This window comes from Chelonoidis abingdonii, chromosome 4, assembly GCF_003597395.2.
Source record: "Chelonoidis abingdonii isolate Lonesome George chromosome 4, CheloAbing_2.0, whole genome shotgun sequence".
Lineage (NCBI taxonomy): Eukaryota > Metazoa > Chordata > Testudines > Testudinidae > Chelonoidis > Chelonoidis abingdonii.
Genome location: NC_133772.1, coordinates 69,258,411 through 69,275,281, shown reverse-complemented (window position 1 = coordinate 69,275,281; position 16,871 = coordinate 69,258,411).

Sequence of the window (16,871 nt, the reverse complement as noted above, 5' to 3'; positions counted from 1 at the left end):
CCTAACGTTAGCTCCAACTGCCCTACCCTTAGAAAACCTAACCCTAGCTCCGAGTGCCCTACCCATATGAACCCTAACACTAGCTCCCAGTTCCCTTCCCATAGGAACCCTATCCCTCAGGCTTGAAGCCCTACCCATGAGATCCATAAGCCTAGCTTCAAATGCCCCACCCTTGAGATCCCTAACCCTAGGGTGGGAAACCGTATCCATAAGAACCCTAACTCTAGCTGCAAGTGCCCTACCCATAGGAACCCTAACTGTAGCTCCCAGTGCCCTACCCATAAGATCCCTAACAATTGCTCCAAGTGCCTTACCCGTGGGAACCCTAACCTAGCTCCCATTGCCGTACCCTTGGTATCTCTAACCCTAGCTCTCAGTGCCCTGCTCTTAGGAACCCTAACCCTAGGGTTTGCTGCCCTACCCATAGGAACTCTAACCATAGCTCCAAGTGCCCTACCTTTTGGTACCCTAACACTAGATCCAAGTACCCTTCCCTTAGGAACCCTAAGCCTTGGGCAGGAAGCCCTACCCATAGGAGCCCTAACCCTAGGGAGGGAAGCCCTATCCGTAAGAACCCTAACCGTAGCTCCAAGTGCCCTACCCTTAGTAACTCTAACCCTAGGGCTGGGTGCCCTACCCATAGTATCCGGCCATAGCTCCACGTGCCCTACCCTTAGGAACTTCTAACCCTAGGCGGGAAGCCCTACCCATGGGAACTCTAACCCTTGCTCCAAGTACCATAACCATAGGAACCCGAACCCTAGCTAAAAGTGCTCTACCCTTAGGAACCCAAAGCATAGAGCAGGCCAACCTGCTCATAGGAACCCTAACTCTTGTTCCAAATGCCCTACCCATAGGAACCTAAGCTCTTGGGTGGGAAACCCTACCCTTAGGAATCCTAAACCTTACTCCAAGTACCATACACATAACACCAGGGCGGTAAGCCCTACCCATCGGAACCTTGACCATAGCTCCAAGTGCCCTACCCTCAGGAACCGTAATCCTAGGGCGGGACGCCCTACCCATAGTAACCCTAACACTAGCTCCAAGTGCCCTACCCTTAGGAACCCTAACCCTAAAGCAGGAAGCTCTATCCATGGGAACTCTAACGCTAGCACCAAGGGACCTACCTATAGGAACCCTATCCCAAGGCAGGAAGTGCTATCCATGGGAACCCTAACCCTAGCTCCAAGTGTCCTACCCAGAGGAACCCTAACCCGAGGGCTGGTAGCCCCAACCATAGGAACCATAACCCTAGCTTCAGGTGCCCTACCCTCAGGAACTCTAACCCTAGCTCCAAATGTCCTACCCTTAGAAACCGTAACCCTAGGCCTGGAAGCTGTACTCATAGGAACCCTAACCTTAGCTTCAAGTTCCCTACCCCAGAAACCCAAAACCTAGGGTGGGGCGCCCTACCGATAGGAACCCTAACCCTAGCTCAAAGTGCCTTACCCTTAGAAAGCCTAACAATAGGGTGGGAAGCCCTAACCATGGAAACCCTAAGCCTAGCTCTAAGTACCCTACCCAGAGGAACCCTAACTCTAGGGTGGGAAACCCTACCCATAGGAACCCTAACCCTAAGGCAGGAAGCCCGACCCATAGAAAAACCCTAACCGTAGCTCCAAGTGCCCTACCATAGGAACCCTAGCCCTAGTTCTAAGTGCCCTACCCTTGGAATCCTAACCCTAGGGTTTGAAGTCCTACGCATAGGAACCCTAGCCCTAGTTCCAAGTGCCCTAACCTTTGGAACCCTAACTCTAGGGTAGGAAGCCCTACCCATAGGAACCCTAACCCTAGCTCCAAGTGCCCTACCCTTAGAAACCCTAACCCTAGGGTGGGAAGCCATACCCATAGGAACCCTAACCCTAGCTCCAAGTGCCCTACCCTTAGGAACCCTAATCCTAAGGCGGGGTGCCCTACCTGTAGGAACCCTAATCCTAGCTGCAAGTGAGGTACCCATAGGAACCCTAACCCTAGCTCCAAGTTGTCATAAGGTATAATTCCCAAATCTGAACCTTAGTGTCCAAAATTTGGGTACCTGCATGAAACCTCTAAGCTTAATTACCAGCTTAGATCTGATAGCCTGCCACCACCCAAAAATATAGTGTTTTGGGGCACTCTGATCTCCCCAACCTTCCCTGGGGACCCCAAGAACCCAAATCCCTTGGATTCTTAAAACAAGGAGAAATAAACAATTCCCCCTTCTCCTCCCTCCCAGACTTTCCCTGAGAGAGACAGTAATCCTGGCACAGAGAGGAAATTAGCCCCTCTCTCCCCCTTCCCTCCTCCCCCAGTCCTGGTGTTTCAACCCAATCTCCTGGATAAAACAAGGGAAACAAGGAAAGATCAATCAGGTTATCTAAAGAAATCTTTTAATAAAAGAAAGAAAAAAGTAAAGAATTATTCTGTAACTTCAAGATGTAATATTACAGGGTCCTATAGTGTTACAGACGAAGGAAGAAACCCTTCCTCCCAGTACCAATACAAATCAAATATTCCCAGCAAACTACACATATAAAAAGTTAACCAGCCAGATCCACATGTGCAGTAGAGTAAAACAAACAATTAAAAAGCCTAAATCGCCTGTTCTATTTACTATTTGAACAGAACTTTAGAGAGCCTGTAGTAATGTCTGGTCCCTCTCATATCCCCAAGAGAAAAAAAAACACAGAACAACGGGACCCCACACCGAAACTTCCCTCCACCCAGGATTGAAAGTATCTTGTTTCCTGATTGGTCCTCTGGTCAGGTGTTTAGTTCCCTGTTTGTTAACCCTTTCCAGGTGAAAGAGACATTAACCCTTAACAATCTATTTATGACACAAGTGTCCTACCCTTTGGAACCCTAACCCTAGGGCGGGAAGCCCTACCCATAGGAACCCTAACCCTAGCTCCAAGTTCTCTGCTATTAGGAACCGTAACCCCAGGGCGGGAAACCCTACCCATAGTAACCCTAACTCTTGCTCCAAGTACCCTAGCCTTAAGATCCCTAACCCTAGGGCGGGAAGCCCACCAATAAGAACCCTAAACCTCGTTCCAAGTGCCCTACCCATAGGAGCCCTAACCCTAGCTCACAGTGAACTACCCATCGGAACCCTAACCCTAGGCTGGGCCGCCCTACCTACAGGAACCCTAACCCTAGCTCCAAGTACCCTCTAATTAGAAACTCTAATCATAGGGCGGGAAATCCTACCCATAGGAACCCTAACCATAGCTCCAAGTGCCCTAACCTTGGGAACCCTAACTCTAGCTCCAAGTGCCCTACCCCTAGGAACCCTGACCTTAGGGCAGGAAACTCTAACCATAGGAATCCTAACCCTAGCTCCAAGTGCCCTACCCCTAGGAACCTTAACTCTAGGGCAGGAAGCCCTACCCATAGGAACCCTAACTCTAGCGCCAAGTGTCCTACTTTTAGGAACGCTACCTCTAGGGCTGTAAGCCCCACCCATAGGAACCCTAACTGTAGCTCCAAGTGCCCTACCCTTAAGGAACCCTAACCCTAGCTCCAAGTGCCCTACCCATAGGAACCCTAACCTTATCTCGCAGTTCCCTACCCATAGGAACTCTAACTCTAGGGTGGGCCGCCATAACTACACAAGTCCCATCCCTAGCTTGAAGTGCCCTACCCTTGGGTACCCTAACTCTAGCTGCAAATACCCTAAGCTTACGAACTGTAATGCTGCTTCGGCAAGCCCTACCTATTGGAACCCTAACCCTAGCTCCAAGTGCCCTACCCTTAGGAACCCTAATGCTAGGGCAGGAAACACTACCTATAGGAACCCTAACCCTAGCTGCAAGTGCTCTACCTTGAGGAATACTAACCCTAGGGCGGGACGCCCTACCGATAGGATTCCTAACCCTAGCTCCAAGTTCCCTATCCTTAGAAACCCTAGCACTAGGGCTGGAAGCCCTAGCCATAGGAACCCTAACCTTAGCTCCAAGTACCCTACCTTTAGGAACCCTAACCCTAAGGCGGGAAGCCCTACCCATAAGAACCCTAAACCTAGATAAGTTCCCTACCCATAGGAACTCTAACCCTAACTCCAAGTGCCCTACCCTCAGGAACCGTAAACCTAGCTCCAAGTGCCCTACCCATAGGAAACCTAACCCTGGGGTGGGCCACCTTAACCATAGGAACCCTAACCCTAGCTCCAAGTACCCTACCCTTAGGAACCCTAATGCTAGGGCGGGAAACCCTACCCTTAGGAACCCTAACGCTAGGGCGGGAAGCCCTATCTATAGGATACCTAACCCTAGTTCCAAGTTCCCTACTCTTAGGAACCCTAATGCTAGGGCGGGAAGCCCTATCTATAGGATACCTAACCCTAGTTCCAAGTTCCCTACTCTTAGGAACCCTAATGCTAGGGCGGGAAGCCCTATCTATAGGATACCTAACCCTAGTTCCAAGTTCCCTACTCTTAGGAACCCTAATGCTAGGGCGGGAAGCCCTATCTATAGGATACCTAACCCTAGTTCCAAGTTCCCTACTCTTAGGAACCCTAATGCTAGGGCGGGAAGCCCTATCTATAGGATACCTAACCCTAGTTCCAAGTTCCCTACTCTTAGGAACCCTAATGCTAGGGCGGGAAGCCCTATCTATAGGATACCTAACCCTAGTTCCAAGTTCCCTACTCTTAGGAACCCTAATGCTAGGGCGGGAAGCCCTATCTATAGGATACCTAACCCTAGTTCCAAGTTCCCTACTCTTAGGAACCCTAATGCTAGGGCGGGAAGCCCTATCTATAGGATACCTAACCCTAGTTCCAAGTTCCCTACTCTTAGGAACCCTAATGCTAGGGCGGGAAGCCCTATCTATAGGATACCTAACCCTAGTTCCAAGTTCCCTACTCTTAGGAACCCTAATGCTAGGGCGGGAAGCCCTATCTATAGGATACCTAACCCTAGTTCCAAGTTCCCTACTCTTAGGAACCCTAATGCTAGGGCGGGAAGCCCTATCTATAGGATACCTAACCCTAGTTCCAAGTTCCCTACTCTTAGGAACCCTAATGCTAGGGCGGGAAGCCCTATCTATAGGATACCTAACCCTAGTTCCAAGTTCCCTACTCTTAGGAACCCTAATGCTAGGGCGGGAAGCCCTATCTATAGGATACCTAACCCTAGTTCCAAGTTCCCTACTCTTAGGAACCCTAATGCTAGGGCGGGAAGCCCTATCTATAGGATACCTAACCCTAGTTCCAAGTTCCCTACCCTATTGGGGGAAGCTCTACCCATGGGAACACTAGCCCTAGCTCCCAGTGACCTACCCATAGGATCCTTTAGCCTAGCTCCAAGTGCCCTACCTTTAGGAACCCTAACCCAAGCTCTGAGTGCCCTACCCTTAGGAACTCTAACCCTAGAGCAGAAAACCCTACCTATAGGAACCCTAACCCTAGCTCCAAGTACCCTACCGATAGGAACTCTGTCCCTAGTTCCCAGTGCCCTATCCATAGGAACCCTAACCCTAGGGCAGGAAGCCCTACCCAGGGGAACCCTAACCCTAGCTCCAAGTGCCCTACCCATAGGAACACTAACCATAGGGTGGTTCACCTTACCCATAGGAACCCTATCTCTAGCTACCAGTGCCCTACCCCTGGTAAACCTAACCCTAGCTCCAAGTGCCGTACCCTTTTGAACCCTAACCTTAGGTTGGAAAGCCCTACCCGTAGGAACCCTAACCCTAGCTCCAAATGCCCTACCCATAGGAACCCTAACCCTGGCTCTTGGTGCCCTACCCTTGGGAACCCTAACCCTAGCTCCAAGTGCCCTACCCATAAGATCCCAAACCCTAGTTCCAAGTGGCCTACCCATAGGAACCCTATCCCTAGGGTGGGCCGCCCTACCCATTGGAACCTTAAACCTAGCTCCCAGTGCCCTGTCTTTGGGAAGTCTAACCCTAGCTCCAAGTACTCTACCCTTAGGAAGGCTAATCCTAGGGTAAGACGCCTTACCCATAAGAAGCCTAGCCCAGCTCAAAGTACCCTTCCCCTAGGAACCCTAACCCTAGCTCCAAGTGCCCTACCCGTAGAAACCCTAACCCTAGGGTGGGAAGCACTACCCATAGGAACCCTAACCCTAGCTCCAAGTGCCCTACTCTTAGGAATCCTAATCCTAGGGCAGGAAGCCTTACCAATAGGAACCCTAACCCTAGCTCAAAGTGCCCTACCATAAGGAACCCTAATGCTAGGGCGGGGAGTCCTACCCATTGGATCCCTGACCCTAGTTCCAAGTGCCCTACCCATAGGAACCCTAATACTAGTTCCAAGTTCCCTATCCTTAGGAACCCTAACCCTAGGGTGGGAAGCCCTACCCATGGGAACCCTAACCCTAGCTCCAATTACCCTACCCATTAGAACCCTAACTTTAGCTCCAAGTGCCCTACCCTTAGGAACCCTAACCATAGTGTGGGAAGTTGTTCCAATCGGAACCCGAACCCTAGCTCCAAGTGCCCTACCTGTAGGAATCCTAACCATAGAGCGGATTGCGCTACCCATTGGAACTCTAACCCTATCTCCAAGTGCCCTACCCATAGGAACCCTAAACCTAGGGTGGGAAGCCTTACCAATAGGAACCCTAACCCTAGCTCAAAGTGCCCTACCATCAGGAACCCTAATGCTATGGCGGGGAGCCCTACCCATTGGATCGTTGACCCTAGTTCCAAGTGCCCTACCCATAGGAACCCTAATTCTAGTTCCAAGTTCCCTATCCTTAGGAACCCTAACCCTAGGGTGGGAAGCCCTGCTCATGGGAACCCTAACCCTAGCTCCAAGTATCTTACTCTCAGGAACCCTAATCCTATGGTCGGGTGCCCTATCCATAGGAACCCTACCCTAGCTCCAAGTGCCCTACCAATTGGAACCTTAACACTAGTTTCACGTGCCCTATCCTTAGGAATCCTAACCCTTGCTCCAATATGCTACCCTTAGGAACCCTTATCATAGGGCTGGAAGCCCTACCCATAGGAACCCTGAACCTAGCTCCCAGTGACGTACCCATAGGAACCCTAACCCCTGGTGCGGGATGCCCTACCCATAGGAACCATAACCCAAGCTCCAAGTGCCCTATGCTTAGGAACCCTAACCCTATGGTGGGAAGCCCTACCAATAGGAACTCTAACCCTAGATCCAATGCCCCACACATAGGAACCCTAACCCTAGCTCTGTGTGCCCTACCCTGCAAGTCAAATTTTGTTGCCCGGCCCTGCACCTTGACCTCTAACACCAAAGCCACAGGCACTCCAGGTAAGATGCAAAAAATGACCTTGTACCACAATCAGCTGCTATGTAATATGGATAGTGTTTTTCACCGTGAAAGTGTATACCCATTGTTCTGAAAAATATATCTTCTCTCCCTTTTTTCCCTCCCGCAGCTGCAGATTTTTCAAGCCTCCCTCCTCTGTCCCGAAGGCTATCTCGGATAAGGCAGTGAAAAAAACCCACATGTGATGAAATCTCTGAGATCATGTAGTCGTCCTGCAATGAAAGAGCTCATCTGAATGTGTGGAAGGATACATTATCACAGTACAGGAAAGGGGCCAATGAACATGAGGACAGGTGGGACAAACGTGAGGACAAGAGGGACGATTGAGATGAGAGGTGGCGGCAGGAAGATCAGAGGAGGCTGGGGCTACTTCGGTATCAACTGGACATGCTCCGTTATCTAGTAGAGCTTCAGGAATGGTAACAGGATCACAGAGTTCCGCTGCAGCCCCTGTGTAACCACCCTCCCCAAGTTCCATAGTCTCCTCACCCAGATGCTTAAGAATGCCAGGGGAAGGCTCCGTACACCCTGCCACTCCACCCCAATGGACAGCCGAAGCAACAGAAGGCTGTCATTCAACAAGTTTTGAAGTGGCCTTTTCCTCCCCTCCTCCCACACCCCATCCAGGCTACCTTGTCAGTTCTCTCCCTATATTTATAATCAATTAATAAAGAATACATGGTTTTTAAATGATAGTGACTTTATTTCCTTTGCAAGTAAGCTGTGATCGAAGGGGGGAGGGTGGGTGGTTTACAGGGAATGAGTCAACCAAGGGGGCAGGTTTTCATCAGAGACAACCAAACAGAACTGTCACACTGTAGCCTGGCCAGTCATGAAACTGGTTTTCAAAGCTTCACTGATGCTCAGCGCTTCCTGGTGTGCTCTTCTAATCACCCTAGTGTCTGGCTGCACGTAATCAGTGGCCAGGCGATTTGCCTCAACCTCCCACCCCACGATAAATGTCTCCCCCTTACTCTCACAAAGATTGTGGAGCACACAACAAGCAGCAATAACAATGGGAATATTGGTTGCGCTGAGGTCTGAGTGAGTCACTAAAGTGCACCAGTGACCCTTTAAATGGCCAAATGCACATTCTACCACCATTCTGCACTTGCTCAGCCTATAGCTGAACAACTCCTGACTGCTTGTCCGGCTGCCTGTTATGGCTTCTGAGCCATGGATTAAGAGTTAGGCTGGGTCCCCAGAGGATAACTGCAAATATTGACACATCAGCTCAGGTTGAACAAAGACGAAATGAGCTGCCAACTACAGAAACCAGTTCTCTCCCTTAGTTTTCACACCTCAAACATGCTCAGAAACAGGGCCTCCATCCTCCCTGACATTGAACTAATCTCGTTATCCTCTAGCTTACTGCTAGATATTAATAAACCGCCCTGAAATTTCCACTTAATTCCTATCTGACGAAGTGGTAATTCACCCACGAAAGCTTCATGCTTCAAACGTCTGTTCGTCTATAAGGTGCCACAGGATTCTCTGCGGCTTTTACAGATTCCAGCACTAACACGGCTACCCCTCTGATGTACTATCATAAATCATAGACAGAGGAAACTATAGGCATGTCAACACTCAACCGTTATTTTCTGGTCTGGGAAGTAAATCCTCGCTGGCAGCCATTTAAACAGATGAGTTTCCTGAAGGGTGAGCACATGAACCTTCTGGCATCCCACATGTGATCCGTCCTTGTGACCACCAGTGCTTGCAGCACCAGTGAAAAGTACCCCTTTTTGGTTTTGGGGGGTTAGTACTGGCTGCCCTGGTGTCCTGGTGCCACCACATTTAGGGAATCCCATTGCTGTATAAGCCATCCACTATGACCTGAACATTTCCGCAGAGTCATTAGTCTTTGAGCAGCAGCTCAGTCATTGCTTGGCTACTTGCATCACAGCGCCCCACATTAAGAAATTTTCCCCACCCAAATTGAATTCCTGACTGACTCCGTAGCTGTCTGGGTTGCAGGCTTCCAACAGGGCTATTGCTTACTCTCGCTTGTGAACTGTGAGGGCTGCGCTCATCTTGGTATCGGTGCTTCAGGGCAGGGGAAAGCAAATCATAAAGTTCCATGAAAGTGCCCTTACGCATGCGAAAGTTTCACAGCCGCTGGGAATCATCCCAGACCTGCAACACTATATGGTCCCACCAGTCTGTGCTTGTTTCCTGGGTCCAGACTCAGCATTCCACAGCATGAACCTGCCCCATTAACACCATCATCTCCAAAGCACCGGGGCCCACTCTTTGAGAGAATTCTATCTCCATGTCCTCATTACTCTCATCACTGCGCTCCCGTTGCCTCCTTGCCTGTTTTTCAGGTTCTGGTTCTGCATAAACTGCATGATAATGCACGAGGTGTTTACAGTATTGATGACTGCTGCATTGAGATGAGCAGGCGCCATACTTGCTGTGGTATGGTGTCTGCACTGAAAAAAGGTGTGAAATGATTGTCTGCCATTTCTCTGACAGAGGGAGGGGTGACTGATGACATGGCTACAGGGAATTAAAATCAATAAAGGGGATGGCTTTGCATCAAGGAGAAACACAAACAACTGTCACACAGAATGGCCCCCTCAAGGGTTGAACTCAAAACCCTGGGTTTAGCAGGCTGTTGATTTCACGGAGGGAGGGAGGAAGCAAATGAATACAAAACAAATCGGGTCAATTTCTTGTTTTGATCCACTCCATCTAGCTTTTACATCTTAGGCTGGCAGCAGATGGTGCAGTACGACTGCTAGCCATCGTCATCTCCTGGCTGCTTACCAGAAGATGGGAATCAACTCACCAAGGTTGGCTAAAAGAGCACCCAAGGGTATGATGACGATGGCTACTAGGCGTAGTGCACTGTCTGCTGCCAAAAGTCAATGAACTGCTGCTGTGTAGCACTGCTTTCCCACGTCTGCCAGCACCCAGGAGACATATGGTGACGGTCAGCTGAGCAGGCTCCATGCTTGCCGTGGTATGGCGTCTATATAGGTAACCCAGGAAAAAAGGCACAAACCCATTGTCTGCTGTTGCGTTCGTGGAGGGCGGGAGAGGGGGGCTTGACGACATGTACCCAGAACCACCTACGACAATGTTTTTTGCCCCATCAGGCATTGGTATCTCAACCCAGAATTCCAATGGGCAGGGGAGACTGCAGGAACTATGGGCTAACTATGGGATAGCTACCCACAGAACAACGCTCTGGAAGTCGACACTAGCCTCAGTACTATGGACGCACACAGCTGAATTAATGTGCTTAGTGTGGACACATGCACTCGACTTTAAACAATCTGTTGCCAAAAATCGAATTCTGTAAAATCAGAGCAATTTCATAGTGTAGACATACCCTTTGAATCCAACAGCCTGCCAGCAGTTATCACAAACACACACATCTTACCAGATTTGGTTAAAGTTAGCAGTGACCCCGAACACACTCCCAGTCCCAAATGTTCCCAAAACCATGTGCTCTGCAGTGTGCAGTCCTCCTGGATAGCTCAGAGAAATAATAGTTTGCTTATTCCTTTAAAGAGACAAAAGCACATTGTAGCTTATTAACTTACAGCTGGGTTAGAAACACCCTTGTAAACACTGCACTGCATAGTAAAAATAAAACAAATCTATTAACACTAGGACATAGGTTAAGTGATGCCAAGAAATAGAAGTAGTGAAGGTTATAAGCAAGTAAAACTGAAAATGTACATCTAAAACGCTAAAGCTTAATCCAGCAAGTTACAGGCTTTGTTCAATATGGTTCCTCTCTTTCTCACCAGTCTTCCTTTTTCCTACCCCTGGCTTTCCCTCAGTTAGGATCTTCCACAGAAATACAAGCTGCTGGCTTCCCTTGTCTTACTAGATGAAAATCTGTATAGGTTTCTTACCTATATTCCATTTCCAGAGATTTAAAACTCTTTCCACCCCCACTTAAGGACTCAGCTTGCAAGAACTCTGTTGCCTTATGTCTGTCTAGTGATGGATAACTTAGGGGTTCTCTGCCCCTCCCTTTATAGTTCAGTAAACCTTCAAGAGGGAGGATAACCTCATACTCTTCTTCCCTCATGGTCTTCCAATACCCCTGCTCATTTCTATGTAAATTGGGCTTCCGCTGTTTTTGGTCACACCTTGCTTAATTTCTTTGGAGACAGATGATGTGACATTCCTTCCTGTCTCTGAGAGACCAGTTTCTCCCTTTGGGTAAAAGACTGCAAAACATAATATCTGTGAGTATTCATAATCCCTTATGTAGAGCTAGTACATACAGTTCACATTATTAATCAGCAGTGTATCATGAGCTTTCATAAAGGATCTTGCTCAATGCACATTTAAATACAATAATATTGTAAAAGTCAGTTGATTTAATTTGAGGTTCAGCCCTCTGTTTTATAGGCCAATGTATTTTTTGACAAGTAAAATTGAGACCAGACTTCTCTCTCCTGCGGAGTGTAGATGTCAAGCTGTCTCCTCCCGCACTTGCTAACCTGATAGCTTTGTTTACCTAATGTGTAAATTGACCTTCATTGTCTCTGCCTGTGACCAGACTGGTCAGAGAAGCAAACTTACTCCTTTGCCTAGGGCAGACCTGTTTACTAGCTCCCTCTGACATGCCTGATTTAAACACATTTTAGTCATAGTTCTAGCATCTATCCATAACTCTTAATACCCATTGCGTACGTACATCATGCAAGAATATTAATGATCAGTGAGTTTAGTTTTCTAATGACATTACATGAACATCTTTTAGATACCTAACAGATTATTGTTATAATGAGTGTGTCAGGCCTGACACGTTACTGACAGAATAGAGAGCCACAAATGAGCCTGTGTGACACAGTAATACTTAAATGGTCAAGTTCACAAAGATACATTTAGGACTGGCTTGATCCTCCTTTCCAAGTTTGGCACTCCCATGCGTATGTGGGTTTAGAAATCCTAGGAAGAATGCCAGGTTGTACTTAATTGCGTGTTGTTGTTTCAACTTTATCATTAAATGGCTAACCCATTTTTGAAAGACTCAACACAAGAAAATGTATCTTTTAATTGATAAAAGATCTGCATGCATGCAACATTTCATAAAAATCTCTCTCAACTAGTGTGGACTTTGCAATACCCAAGATTCACAGTCAAATTTGGCCTTTTATAATAGTAATGCTTGTAGCTATAATGCTCTCGTCTTTAACTTGCTTTCAGCTTCTTGCTGTGGGAATCCTCATCTAAAACCACTTGCCTAAATTAGTTTTGATTTAGCAATACTTTATAGACAAGCAGAACTGTCTAGCTTTATGGAGCCATAACTGAAATGAGTAGCTTTCCTAATTGTCTTCAGAAATGCAGTATGCAGTGATTGCACAGCATTCATGAAATTATTGTTGGACCTGAGGATATCCCACACCACATTCCTTGATAGCACTTGGATATTGTTCAGTTTAGACCAGGGGTCGACAACCTTTCAAATGTGGTGTACCGAGTCTTCATTTATTCACTTTGATTTAAGGTTTCGCGCGTCAATAATACATTTTAACATTTTAGAAGGTCTCTTTCTAGAAGCCTATAAATTTATAACTAAACTATTGTGTGTAAAGTAAATAAGATTTTTTAAAATGTTTGAGAATCTTCACTTAAAATTAAATTAAAATGCAGAGCCCCCACGGTCAGGTGGCCAGGACCCGGGCAGTGTGAGTGCCACTGAAAATCAGCTCATTTGCCACTTTCGGCACGTGAGCCATAGGTTGCCTACCCTTGGTTTAGACCATATAAAAGGCCATAGTTCCACTACTCTTAGTGGAACTTTGCTGAATTATAACAACTGAGAATTTGATCAATTATCTATTCGGAAGTGTTTATAAAATGTGTTGTTAGGCTTCAAGTGACTTCAAATAGTGGGCCTGATTCTGATCTTATTTTACCAGTTTTACACTGCTGTAGCTTTACTGCGTTCAGTGGAATGGCTCCTGATTTATACCAGTGTAAATGGTAACAGAATTGGGCCCATTGTTTTGAAGACAAGGAAGGAAGGAGATGGATGGATATTGGGCCGTTCACTGTATGACTGATTTTAAATGGTTTCCTATTTCATATGTTAAAACAAATAGGGATGATGTTTGGAACTTGAGCCAGAGATTCAGGACACGTGAATTATTTATTCACTCTGCCACTTGCTCTGTGACCTTGCATGGCAATTGCTTGTACTGTCTCAGTTTTCTCTATTTGTAAAATGGGGATATAGCTAATGACTGATACAAAAAGAGGTAGGACATGAAACTAGATGTTTGCAAAATGCTGTGATCCTTTCAGATAAAAGGATCTGTATAAGTGGCAGAATGTTATTTGAAAGTTTGAAAATGACTGCTGTTCATCTTTGTGAAAGAAAAAGGGAATGATGAACAGTTTAGAAGTCAGTCTGACTGCAACAATGGCAGCTGTTCAGAGATCAAGAAAGTTTAAATAATCAGGCAAGGGGATATATACAATCACACGTGAATAACCTTTCTTTCTGTGTATAGACCTACTCTCTAGAAGTGAAAGGCACTTCTAGAGAGAGAAGAAAATTGAACTTCTTGGAGTTTTGAAATGGAAAGAGTCAAATGGCTACAGGGATGTGGCAGATACAAAGCTGATTGTTAGAATGTATGTCACATGGACTGAAGTGAATCATCGACTGAGGGTTGAAGGAATCTTGTACTTCAATTTTGCTAAATAGTCACATGTCTACATTCGGGGTGGGGTATTTACAAAGTCAACCTTTATTCATAGTAGTGTCTGAGATGAGTAGTGCCTCATTTTTGGAAAATAGTGAAATAATGCAGAATCTCAATTACTACTATAGGTAAATATTGACTTACCACCATAAGTGCATCCATCAACAAAGCTATTGGTTATTCCCTTTAATGGGTCTTTATTTCTTGGATTTTGACCAAGATTGTTTATTTTCTATTTAGATTTACCATTTCGTGATCTTATAAATGTTCAAGAACATCACAGCCCTTTTGTGATAGACACACTGTATATAATAACCCTCTTTAGATGTAAAATAGTTATCACTCAGTTGGGTGACTTGTTGCTGATTCAACCCCCATTTTCAGGTACAGAGTCATCCAAGCACCAAGATAAGCTGGCTATTTTCTGTCTCTGTACTACAAAAACAGATAACGTGTACAGTTGAAACACCAGTACTGTACATGGTAAGAACTTTTCCTTTAACCAGTGGCAGCTTCTAGGTGGCTGGTAAGAGAATGATAGTAGGCTATTTTTAGTTATTTGTGGTGTAATGAAGGAAAAAGCTTTTCAATGACAGCAATGGATGTACGAATTATTTCATTTCTTTATTTTATTTCTTATTCAATGCTTGTGTAAGAGGGTTTTTTTTGTATTTAGTGGGGGGAAAGTCTGCTATTAACTATAATGTAGTGAACAACTTAGTGGGAAAGTATCCAGGGTTGTCAGAAATTCTGCCCTAATTTATCCCGTCCTTTAAGCCGTCACTTTGATAAGCACAAGCTGAAAACAAATGTTTCCAAAAATGGCTTGACAGATGTAGGTATTCTGTGAACTCCATTCCTCAAGCTGATATAAATGTAATAGAAGGTGAGATCATTTCACTTTTACAAAGGAGCTTTTACAAATCCTCACCATCTCCTGTTCCGTTGGGTAAGTATTGCCCTGGGATAATTTCACATTGTATTTGATGATTTAACGCTACAGGTCTAGGATCTCAAAGGTACCTGAAACTCTTGCTTCTTTGTAAACTATGGGCTAGATCTTGCTTGTCTCAGTCATGCAAATAATCCCAAAAGGACTATTTCTTAAGTGATCAAAATGTAACCCCATAGTTATAATGTGCTGAGCCTCAGAATTATTAAAAAGTAGTGCGCCATAGAACTTCACTTCCTTTGTGACTTGGGAGAACTGGTCCATGTAAACTGAGCTGCCAGTTAGTGAGTAACCAGAATTAAAAAAGCAAGGATAATGCAGCACAAAATGAACTTTCTTTATGTATTCTGTTGCTTGCAGTTATTTGACATTTCATAGTCCAACAGTAAATGTGCTGCATATTTTGTAAAAGAAATAATGTCTTAGTAGTATCTTTTCAGTACTTAATTTAACTTTGCAACTTTGAGAGGGTTGGGCAGGTTTTTGTGTGTATATACTAAGATATATATATACTATGTCATATAATTTTTTTAATATTAAAGATTTGAATTCAGTATGAATGGAATTATGTACTCCTAATGCATACAGGAGTCCACTTGTATGGATGGTGAAACTGCACACACCTTCCAGAAGGATTTATTTAAGAAGGGCTAAGTACTCTTGGCTATAAAATGCAGGACTGAACTGCAGTAGATTTAGAACCTTATTAGTGTTTTCTAGCTGGATAAGGACCACATTGGAATCCATGGAATCAATGCAAAGTTTTCTATTGTGTTTTAAGGGGATTTGGTTCAGGAATTAAGAATAGCAAAGGTTGTTTAAAGGCACTTAATGCTTTGTCTTTTAATGCTCAGTGAAGCATCATATACATTGAGCAAACATTACAAAATAGCGATGAAACTGTTAACTCACCCGCAATGCATTTTACAGTATCACATTGTGGGAAGAGAGCAAAAACCCCATCCTTCACCTGCTAAGTTAACTTTAGACAGTCATAAATCCCCCATGTTATGTTATTGTGCAGGTACAAAATACCAGTCGTACAACTGGTTAAAAATGCTGGTCAGAATTTGTTACTTAGTTTCAAATTATATTAAGTAAAGTATTGAAATACTTAATAATGTCCTAGAAGACTTACCCTTGTTTTATGAATGATGAGTGAAGAATAACAAGTGAAATACTCAATGCAAAACAAAACAAAAACCAAAAATAAAAGTGAGATGCAAGATCCAGAAAATTCGTGTTTAAGCCAAGGCCAACCTTCCTGTCTTTGTTCCTTGCTGGTTTTATTTAAAAACAAACAAACAAACAAAAAAACTATCTAAAAGCTCAAATATTTCTTGCAACATTTCAGCCCTGAGCTAAATTGTTTTTATGGGCTAAATATAAAACTCTTGAAGCAAAAGTTTACAAGAGAAGTATTGGTTTAAGCAGCAGCTATGTTTAAAATCTTTTTTTCAGTGGATGAAAAAGGGTAAAAATGGTAAGAATAAAAGTATACCTTGGATCCCTAAGCTGTAATCAGCACACTATCTTTTCATAACTTTCTTAGAACATCATTAAACCAATTTCCTCCTAAATTATCCCAGTATTTTAGTGGACATTGTTAGTAGCAGTTTTTGTAAGCGAGTTAAAATTGGAAATAAAATTTCAATCTAGCTAATTTTTGGAAATTCTCCTTCCCGTTCCGAATACCTACAGCAGATATCCAAAGAGCTGGTTTCGTGGAAAGGAGCTAATTGTTTATGCTTCTATAGGTTCAGCTAAAAGAAAGCTGGAGGCATGACTCCATCTTGGAAGTATTCTGAAAGTGATGCACTGTAAGCCTATGGAAGGGAGAGGAGAGGGGCGTTTCAGAACCCAAGCTGTAGCTTCAAAGCACTGTTTGTTCAGCTATTTTTTGGAGTTCTAGCACAAGCCCCACTACCGCAAGTCTAGTGTTAACCCAGGCTGGGAGGCTCTCCACTGCAGGCTGGA